Source organism: Rattus norvegicus, chromosome 1 (assembly GCF_021556685.1).
Source record: "Rattus norvegicus strain SHRSP/BbbUtx chromosome 1, alternate assembly SHRSP_T2T, whole genome shotgun sequence".
NCBI classification, from domain to species: domain Eukaryota; kingdom Metazoa; phylum Chordata; class Mammalia; order Rodentia; family Muridae; genus Rattus; species Rattus norvegicus.
The window spans coordinates 1,650,029-1,659,623 of record NC_141534.1 but is presented as its reverse complement, the minus strand read 5'-3'; the positions used below and the strand labels follow the sequence as shown (position 1 = coordinate 1,659,623).

At 39.7% G+C, this 9,595-nt stretch overlaps 1 pseudogene across 1 annotated transcript; it reads right to left on the bottom strand.

Moving 5' to 3' along the window:
- Positions 1-1,501: 1,501 nt before the first annotated feature.
- LOC148006796 (RNA-binding protein FXR1 pseudogene) lies at positions 1,502-3,648 on the bottom strand (annotated as a pseudogene). The gene has a single exon (XR_015644567.1). The product of XR_015644567.1 is annotated as an RNA-binding protein FXR1 pseudogene (transcript).
- Positions 3,649-9,595: the final 5,947 nt, after the last annotated feature.

The following is a 9,595-nucleotide window of genomic DNA, read 5'->3' as shown; positions in this document are numbered from 1 at the left end:
CTTTTAAAGAAGGAGTGAAGCATTCACGTTTTGATCATCCATCTTGAGTTTCATTTGTTCTAGGCATCTAGGGTAATTCAAGCATTAGGGCTAATAGCCACTTATCAATGAGTGCATACCATGTGTGTTTTTCTGTGATTGGCTAACCTCACTGAGGATGATATTTTCCAGTTCCAACCACTTGCCTATGAATTTCATAAAGGCATTGTTTTTGATAGCTGAGTAATATTCCATTGTGTAGATGTACCACATTATCTGTATCCATTCCTCTGTTGAAGGGCATCTGGGTTCTTTCCAGCTTCTGGCTATTATAAATAAGGCTGCTATGAACATCGTGGAGCATGTGTCTTTTTTATATGTTGGGGCACCTTGTGGGTATATGCCCAAGAGAGATATAGCTGGATCCTCAGGTAGTTCAGTGTCCAATTTTCTGAGGAACCTCCAGACTGATTTCCAGAATGGTTTTACCAGTCTACAATCCCACCAACAATGGTGGAGTTTTCCTCTTTCTCCACAATTCTCCCCAGCATTTGTTGTCACCTGAGTTTTTGATCTTAGCCATTCTCACTGGTGTGAGGTGAAATCTCAGGGTTGTTTTGATTTGCATTTCCCTTATGATTAAGATGTTGAACATTTCTTTAGGTGTTTCTCAGCCATTCGGCATTCCTCAGCTGTGAATTCATTTTTTAGTTCTGAACCCCATTTTTAATAGGGTTATTTGACTCCCTGCAGTCTAACTTCTTGACTTCTTTGTATATTTTGGATATAAGGCCTCTATCTGTTGTAGGATTGGTAAAGATCGTTTCCCAATCTGTTGGTTGCCGTTTTGTCCTAGCCACAGTGTCCTTTGCCTTACAGGACCTTTGCAGTTTTATGAGATCCCATTTGTCGATTCTTGATCTTAGAGCATAAGCCATTGGTGTTTTGTTCAGGAAATTTTTTCCAGTTCCTATGTGTTCGAGATGCTGACCTAGTTTTTCTTCTATTACTTTGAGTCTCTCTGGTTTGATGTGGAGGTCCTTGATCCACTTGGACTTAAGCTTTGTACAGGGTGATAAGCATGGATCGATTTGCATTCTTCTACATGTTGACTTCCAGTTGAACCAGCACCATTTGCTGAAAATGCTATCTTTTTTTTTTGATTTTTAAATACTGTACACTTTAATAAATAAACCAAACAAAGCCTCAATGTAGAACAGTCACTGCCAATATCACCCAGTATCCCTGCAGATGAGTTAACATGTATTTCCAGTGGTCTGCAGAATTGCCTCTACAAACAGCATTTAAAAAACACATTAAACAGACCAGTTTCCAGACTAAACTAATGAAATTACAATTCAGTGCAAAATATTTTAGACTGCTTCATTCTAGTTTTCCTCAGGTGAAGAAGTGGTTGCATATTATTAAAAATGTAACAAAAGCAGCTAATGCTTTCATAAAGAATATTACGTTAGGGACCCCACCCCACCCACCTCCCCCCATCTCTGCCATATTTTGAAAACAAAATAACATTTCCTATAGCCAGCAACTTTTTTTTAATGTTACATATACTATTCTCAAGGCACATCTGATGATATATTTTTAACACAGTAGGTGTCAAAGTATGTTTAACATATGATTTCGTCAGGATCCCTCCCCTTTCTGAATTCCAAATGGAGGAACTGAAAGTGCGATGTAAGACTGGCGATCCGTATTCTATCTTTGGCAAGCTTGTACAAGCACTATTGTAACTGTAATGTAAAAGAACTGTAAACTAGGAACTTCCTTCAGTTATGAAACACCATTCAGGACTGCTGCTTCTTGAGTGCTCTCTTCTTTTAAGGTTTTAGTCTTTTCTTCTCCTGGAGTACGCGGTAGCTTAGGAATTTCATCGCCAGAAGCGCTAGTTGGACCATTTATTGCCTTTTCTGATGGACCATGCTCTTCAATCACATCTTTTGCCATTTCTTTCTTGTTTTTAGCCAAAGTTTCCCTTGGGAGGTTTCTTTGTCTGCTCTGAGACTCAGCTCTAGAAATATAATCTGCAACTGTGACTAGCCCATTCTCATTAACTGAGGCTGTATCAGATTCAGTCATTCCATCCATCAGAACAGCATCTTCATCAGTCCTTCGTCTACGAGACCGCCTACGACGGTTAGTACTGTGGTGAGATTCGCTGGCGTCAGTGTCTGCAGTCTGATCTGATTCTGTATTATCAAGTAAGCTGTATGGATTGCTGTCTGGATCTTTGAGCACAGAACTGATGGAGGATTTGCCATCACGTGGTCCACCACGACCTCGTCCCCCAGAAACACTTCTGCCTCTTCCTCCTGGGCGTCTCCTGCTGTCTCGCTGATGTCGAGTCTCTCGATCATCTTCTCCTGCCAATGACCAATCACTCAGCTCATCTTTACGCTCAGATTCTGTTTCGGAGGGGTTAGACAGCTCAGAATTTGTACCATAACCGGAGGTGTAATTAGGGCCCCGACGACCTCTGCCTCTTCCACTATAAGACCTAGAACCAATCTGTCGCAGCTGTTCATCGATCTGCAGGCGTTCCATTCTTAGTTGTTCCACTTCCTTTAAGTAAGCAATGTGATACTCTAGAAGAACTTGCACATTTCCAATACTTTCTTTAGTGCCAACAAATACAAATGGAACCATTCCATCTTCTCTAGGTAGTTTATTTTCATTGTCTCCTTCAATTCTTACTCGAACCACACCAGATTTATCCACTATTTCTTGAATAACTTTGCCATTTTTTCCAATAACTTTTCCAACAAGATTCCTGGGAACTTGAATAAAATCTTCCACAAATTCCAAGAAACCTCTTGCTTTCTTTACAGCCTCAGCACTCTCTCCGTAGATTCTAAACGTTCCAGTATCTTCATCTAACTCAATGGCAGTAACTCCAGGGACCTTCCTAGCTTGCTGTATGTTACTACCATGCGTTCCTATTGCCAGGCCCATTAGATCTTCTCTCACAACAAATTCTTCATGAAAAGCTGCTGCAAGCTGTTTTGTGCATTCTAAATGCTTAGTGGCCTCTTCATTTCTGGACATAAGCATCAACTTCGTCCGAATACTTCGCAAATGCATATCACTTAAGATATTTACTCTCTTCACAGTTGCTTCACTGGCCGACAGTATCATTAGCTGGGTAGTTTCAGGATGATAGAAAATTCTGCACGCTCCTACTGCTTTCTTGAAATCTTTATGGGCATTTTCATTAGCACACGCTTCTCTCAAATCCTCAGGAACATCCACTGTGCACTTAAAGAAGGTATTTTTTTTGACAGTTTTATTTTGATTGACAGGCCGAAGTCGTTCAAATGTGACTATTTCATTGTAAGTGGCATCACAAGCAGCATATTCAATGACATAAAACTCGCCTTTCATCATCCGAACTTTAGCCAGCCACCATCCACATGGTTCTTGGTCATTTGCTCTTGAATATACCTCTACTTCATCTCCTTCACTAATTTCTTTTTTTATATCAGGTGGTGGTGGTAATCGAACTTCATTAAACGGAACCTGGCGTTCTGGTTGCCAATTATTTTCAAAAACAACTGTGAGGGAGTCTTCGTGGACATCTTTGATAAATCCCTTGTAGAGAGTCCCGTTGGAGCCGCGAACCTCCACCGTCAGCTCCGCCATGTTGGAACCGCCGCTATCTTTTTTCCATTGAATGGTTTTGGCTCCTTTGTCAAAAATCAGGTGCCCATCGGTGTGTGAATTCATTACTGGGTCTTCGATTCTGTTCCATTCGTCTATCTGTCTGTCTCTGTACCAATAACATGCAGTTTTTATCACTATTGCTCTGTAATATTGCTTGAGTTCAGCGATAGTGATTCCCCCTGAAGTCCTTTTATTGTTGAGAATAGTTTTAGCTATCCTGGTTTTTTTGTTATTCCAGATGAATTTGCAAATTGTTCTGTCTAACTCTTTGAAGAATTGGATTGGTATTTTGATGTGGATTGCCTTGAATCTGTATATCGCTTTTGGTAAAATGGCCATATTTACTATATTAATCCTGCCAATCCATGAGCATGGGAGATCTTTCCATCTTCTGAGGTCTTCTTCAGTTTCTTTCTTCAGAGTCTTGAAGTTCTTATTGTAGAGATCTTTTACTTGCTTGGTTAAAGTCACACCGAGGTACTTTATATTGTTTTTGTGTATTATTAAGGGTGTCGTTTCCCTAATTTCTTTCTCGGCTTGTTTCTCTTTTGTGTAGAGGAAGGCTACTGATTTATTTGAGTTAATTTTATACTCAGCCAGTTTGCTGAAGTTGTTTATCAGCTTTAGTAGTTCTCTGGTGGAACTTTTGGAATCACTTAAATATACTATCATATCATCTGCAAATAGTGATATTTTGACTTCTTCTTTACCAATCTGTATCCCCTTGATTTACTTTTGTTGTCTGATTGCTCTGGCTAGAACTTCAAGAACTATATAGAATAAGTAGGGAGAGAGTGGGCAGCCTTGTTTAGTCCCTGATTTTAGTAGGATTGCTTCAAGTTTCTCTCCATTTAGTTTAATGTTACCAACTGGTTCACTGTATATGGCTTTTACTATGTTTAGGTATGGGCCTTGAATTCCTATTCTTTCCAGGATTTTTATCATGAAGGGGTGTTGAATTTTGTCAAATGCTTTCTCAGCATCAAATGAAATGATCATGCGGTTTTGTTCTTTCAGTTGGTGTATATAATGGATCACGTTGATGGTTTTCCGTATATTAAACCATCCCTGCATGCCTGGGATGAAGCCTACTTCATCACGGTGGATGATTGTTTTGATGTGCTCTTTGATTTGGTATGCGAGAATTTTATTAATTATTTTTCATGAATACTCATAAGGGAAATTGTTCTGAAGTTCTCTTTCTTTGTTGGGTCTTTGTGTGGTTTAGGTATAAGAGTAATTGTGGCTTCATAGAAGGAGTTCGGTAGTGCTCCATCTGTTTCAATTTTGTGGAATAGTTTGGATGGTATTGTTATGAGGTCTTCTATGAAGGTCTGATAGAATTCTGCACTAAACCCATCTGGACCTGGGCTCTTTTTGGTTGGGAGAACTTTAATGACTTCTTCTATTTCCTTAGGAGTTATGGGGTTGTGTAATTGGTTTATCTGTTCCTGATTTAACTTCAGTACCTGGTATCTGTCTAGGAAATTGTCCATTTCCTGCAGATTTTCAAGTTTTGTTGAATATAGGCTTTTGTAGTAAGATCTGATGATTTTTTGAATTTCCTCTGATTCTGTAGTTATGTCTCCCTTTTCATTTCTGATTTTGTTAATTTGGACACACTCTCTGTGTCCTCTCGTTAGTCTGGCTAAGGGTTTATCTATCTTGTTGATTTTCTTAAAGAACCAACTTTTGGTTCTGTTGATTCATTCTATGGTCCCTTTTTGTTTCTACCTGGCTGATTTCAGCTCTGAGTTTGATTATTTCCTGCATTCTACTCCTCCTGGGTGTATTTGCTTCTTTTTGTTCTAGAGCTTTTAGGTGTGCTGTCAAGCTGCTGACATATGCTCTCTCCTGTTTCTTTCTGCAGGCACTCAGCGCTATGAGTTTTTCTCTTAGCACAGCTTTCATTGTGTCCCATAAGTTTGGGCATGTTGTACCTTCATTTTCATTAAATTCTAAGAAGTCTTTAATTTCTTTCTTTATTTCTTCCTTGACCAGGTTATCATTGAGTAGAGCATTATTCAACTTCCACGTATATGTGGGCTTTCTTCCCTTATTGTTATTGAAGACCAGCTTTAGGCCGTGGTGGTCTGATATCACGCATGGGATTATTTCTATCTTTCTGTACCTGTTGAGTCCCGTTTTTTGACCAATTACATGGTCAATTTTGGAGAAAGTACCATGAGGAGCTGAGAAGAAGGTATATCCTTTTGGTTTAGGATAGAATGTTCTATAAATATCTGTTAAGTCCATTTGGTTCATGACTTCTCTTAGGCTGTCTATGTCTCTGTTTAATTTCTGTTTCCATGATCTGTCCATTGATGAGAGTGGGGTGTTGAAATCTCCTACTATTATTGCGTGAGGTGCAATGTGTGTCTTGAGCTTTAGTAAGGTTTCTTTTACGTTGTAGGTGCCCTCGTATTTGGGGCATAGATATTTAGGATTGAGAGTTCATCTTTGTGGATTTTTCCTTTGATGAATATGAAGTGTCCTTCCTTATCCTTTTTGATGACTTTTAGTTGAAAATTGATTTTATTTGATATTAGAATGAATACTCCAGCTTGCTTCTTCTGACCATTTGCTTGGAAAGTTGTTTTCCAGCCTTTCACTCTGAGGTAGTGTCTGTCTTTGTCTCTGAGGTGTCTTTCCTGTAGGCAGCAGAATGCAGGGTCCTCGTTGCGTAACCAGTTTGTTAATCTATGTCTTTTTATTGGGTAGTTGAGGCCATTGATGTTGAGAGATATTAAGGAATAGTGATTATTGCTTCCTGTTATATTCATATTTGGATATGAGGTTATGTTTGTGTGCTTTTCTTCTCTTTGGTTGTGCCCAAGACGATTAGTTTTTTGCATTTTCTAGGGTGTTGTTTGCCTCCTTATGTTGGGCTTTACCATTTATTATCCTTTGTAGTGCTGGATTTGTAGAACGATATTGTGTAAATTTGGTTTTGTCATGGAATATCTTGGTTTCTCCATCTATGTTAAGTCAGAGTTTTGCAGGATACAGTAACCTGGGCTGGCATTTGTGTTCTCTTAGGGTCTGTATGACATCGTTCCAGGATCTTCTGGCTTTCATAGTCTCTTACGAAAAGTCTGGTGTGATTCTGATAGGTCTGCCTTTATATGTTACTTGACCTTTTTCCTTTACTGCTTTTAATATTCTTTCTTTATTTTGTGCATTTGGTGTTTTGACTATTATGTGTCGGGAGGTGTTTCTTTTCTGGTCCAAATCTATTTAGAGTTCAGTAGGCTTCTTGTATGCCTATGGGTATCTCTTTTTTAAGGTTAGTTAAGTTTTCTTCTATGATTTTGTTGAAGATATTTACTGGTCCTTTGAGCTGGGAGTCTTCACTCTCTTTTATACCTATTATCCTTAGGTTTGATCTTCTCATTGTGTCCTGGATTTCCTGTATGTTTTGGACAAGTAACTTTTTCTGCTTTACATTATCTTTGACTGTTGAGTCGATGATTTCTATGGAATATTCTGCTCCTGAGATTCTCTCTGCCATCTCTTGTATTCTGTTGGTGAAGCTCATATCTATGGCTCCTTGTCTCTTCCTTTGGTTTTCTATATCCAGGGTTATTTCCATGTGTTCTTTCTTGATTGCTTCTATTTCCATTTTTAATTCCTTCAATTGTTTCATTGTGTTGTCCTGGAATTCTTTCAGGGATTTTTGTGATTCTTCTCTATAGGCTTTTACTTGTTTATTTATATTTTCCTCCAATTCCTTCAGGGATTTTTGTGATTCCTCTCTGAAGGCTTCTACTTGTTCATTCATGTTTGCCTGTGTTTCTCTAAGGGAGTTCTTCATGTCTTTCTTGAAGTCCTCCAGCATCATGATCAAATATTCTTTTGAAACTAGATCTTGCTTTTCTGCTGTGTTTGGATCTTCTCTGTTTGCTTTGGTGGGAGAATTAGGAATCGATGATGCCATGTAGTCTTGGTTTCTGTTGCTTTGGTTCCTGCGCTTGCCTCTCGCCATCAGATTATCTCTACTGTTACTTTGTTCTGCTATTTCTGACAGTGGCTAGACTGTCCTATAAGCCTGTGTGTCAGGAGTGCTTCCTTTCAGCCAGTTATGGGGACTGAGTGTTCTGATTTTGGGCCTGTAGTTTTTCCTATCTACAGGTCTTCAGCTGTTCCTGTGGGCCTGTGTCTTGAGTTCAGCAGGCAGGTCGCTCGGAGCTGGAAGGTTTGTCTTACCTGTGGTCACAAGGCACAAGTTTGCTCATGGGGTGTTGCTTATGAGCTCTCCGTGGCGACCCACTTTTTTTTTTTTTATTAACTTGAGTATTTCTTATTTACATTTCAAGTCTTATTCCTTTTCCCGTTTTCTGGGCAAACATCCCCCTAATCCCTTCCCCTCCCCTTCTTTATGGGTGTTCCCCTCCCCACCCTCCCCCCATTGCAGCCCTCCCCCAACAATCATGTTCACAGGGGATTCAGTCTTAGCAGGACCCAGGGCTTCCCCTTACACTGGTGATCTTACTAAGATATTCAATGCTACCTATGAGGTCTGAGTCCAGGGTCAGTCCATGTATAGTCTTTAGGTAATGGCTTAGTCCCTGGAAGCTCTGGTTGCTTGGCATTGTTGTTCATATGGGGTCTCAAGCCCCTTCAAGCTCTTCCAGTTCTTTCTCTGATTCGTTCAACGGGGGTCCCGCTCTCAGTTCAGTGGTTGCTGCTGGAATTCACCTCTGCATTTGCTGCATTCTTGCTGTGTCTCTCAGGAGAGATGCACATCAGGCTCCCGTCTGCTTCCACTTCCCTGCTTCATCCATCCTGTCCAATTGGGTGGCTGTATATATATGGGCCACATGTGTAGCAGACTCTGAATGGGTGTTCCTTCTGTCTCTGTTTTAATCTTTGCCTCTCTATTCCCTGCCAAGGGTATTCTTGTTTCCCTTTTAAAGGAGTGAAGCATTTACATTTTGATCATCTGTCTTGAGTTTCATGTGTTCTAGGCATCTAGGGTAATTCAAACATTTGGGCTAATAGCCATTTATCAATGAGTGCATACCATTTGTGTTTTTCTGTGATTGGGTTACCTCACTCAGGATGATATTTTCCAGTTCCAACCATTTGCCTATGAATTTCATAAAGGCATTGTTTTTGGTAGCTGAGTAATATTCCATTGTGTAGATGTACCATATTTTCTGTATCCATTCCTCTGTTGAAGGGCATCTGGGTTCTATCCAGCTTCAGGCTATTATGAATAAGGCTGCTATGAAAATAACGGAGCATGTGTCTGTGTTGTATTTTTGAGCACTTTTGAGTGTATACCTAGGAGAGGTATAGCTGGGTCCTCAGGTAGATCAATGTCTAATATTCTTAGGAACCTCCAGGCTGATTTCCAGAGAGGTTGTACCAGTTTGCAATGCCACCAACAATGGAGGAGTGTTCCTCTTTCTTCATATCCTTGCCAGCATCTGTTGTCACCTGAATTATTGAACATGGCCATTTTCACTGGTGTGAGGTGGAATCTCAGGGTTGTTTTGATTTGTATTTCCCTTATGACTAAGGATGTTGAATATTTTTTTTTAGGTACTTCTCAGTCGTTTGATATTTCTCAGCTGAGAATTCTTTGTTTAGCTCTCTACCCCATTGTTAATTCAGGTATTTGGCTCTCTTGAATCTAATTTCCTGAGTTATTTGTATATTTTTTGATATTATCCCTCTATCTGATGTAGGATTGTTAAAGGTATTTTCCCAATCTGTTTGTTGCTCTTTTCTCTTAATGACACTCTTCTTTGCCTTACAGAAGCTTTGTAGTTTTATGATGTCCCAATTGTCGATTCTTGGTCTAAGAGCATAAGCCATTGGTGTTTTGTTCAGGAAATTTTTCCCATGCCCATGTGATCAAGGCTCCTCCCCATTTTTTCGTCTAATAATTTGAGTGTGTCTGGTTTTATGAGGACATCCTTGGTCCATGTAG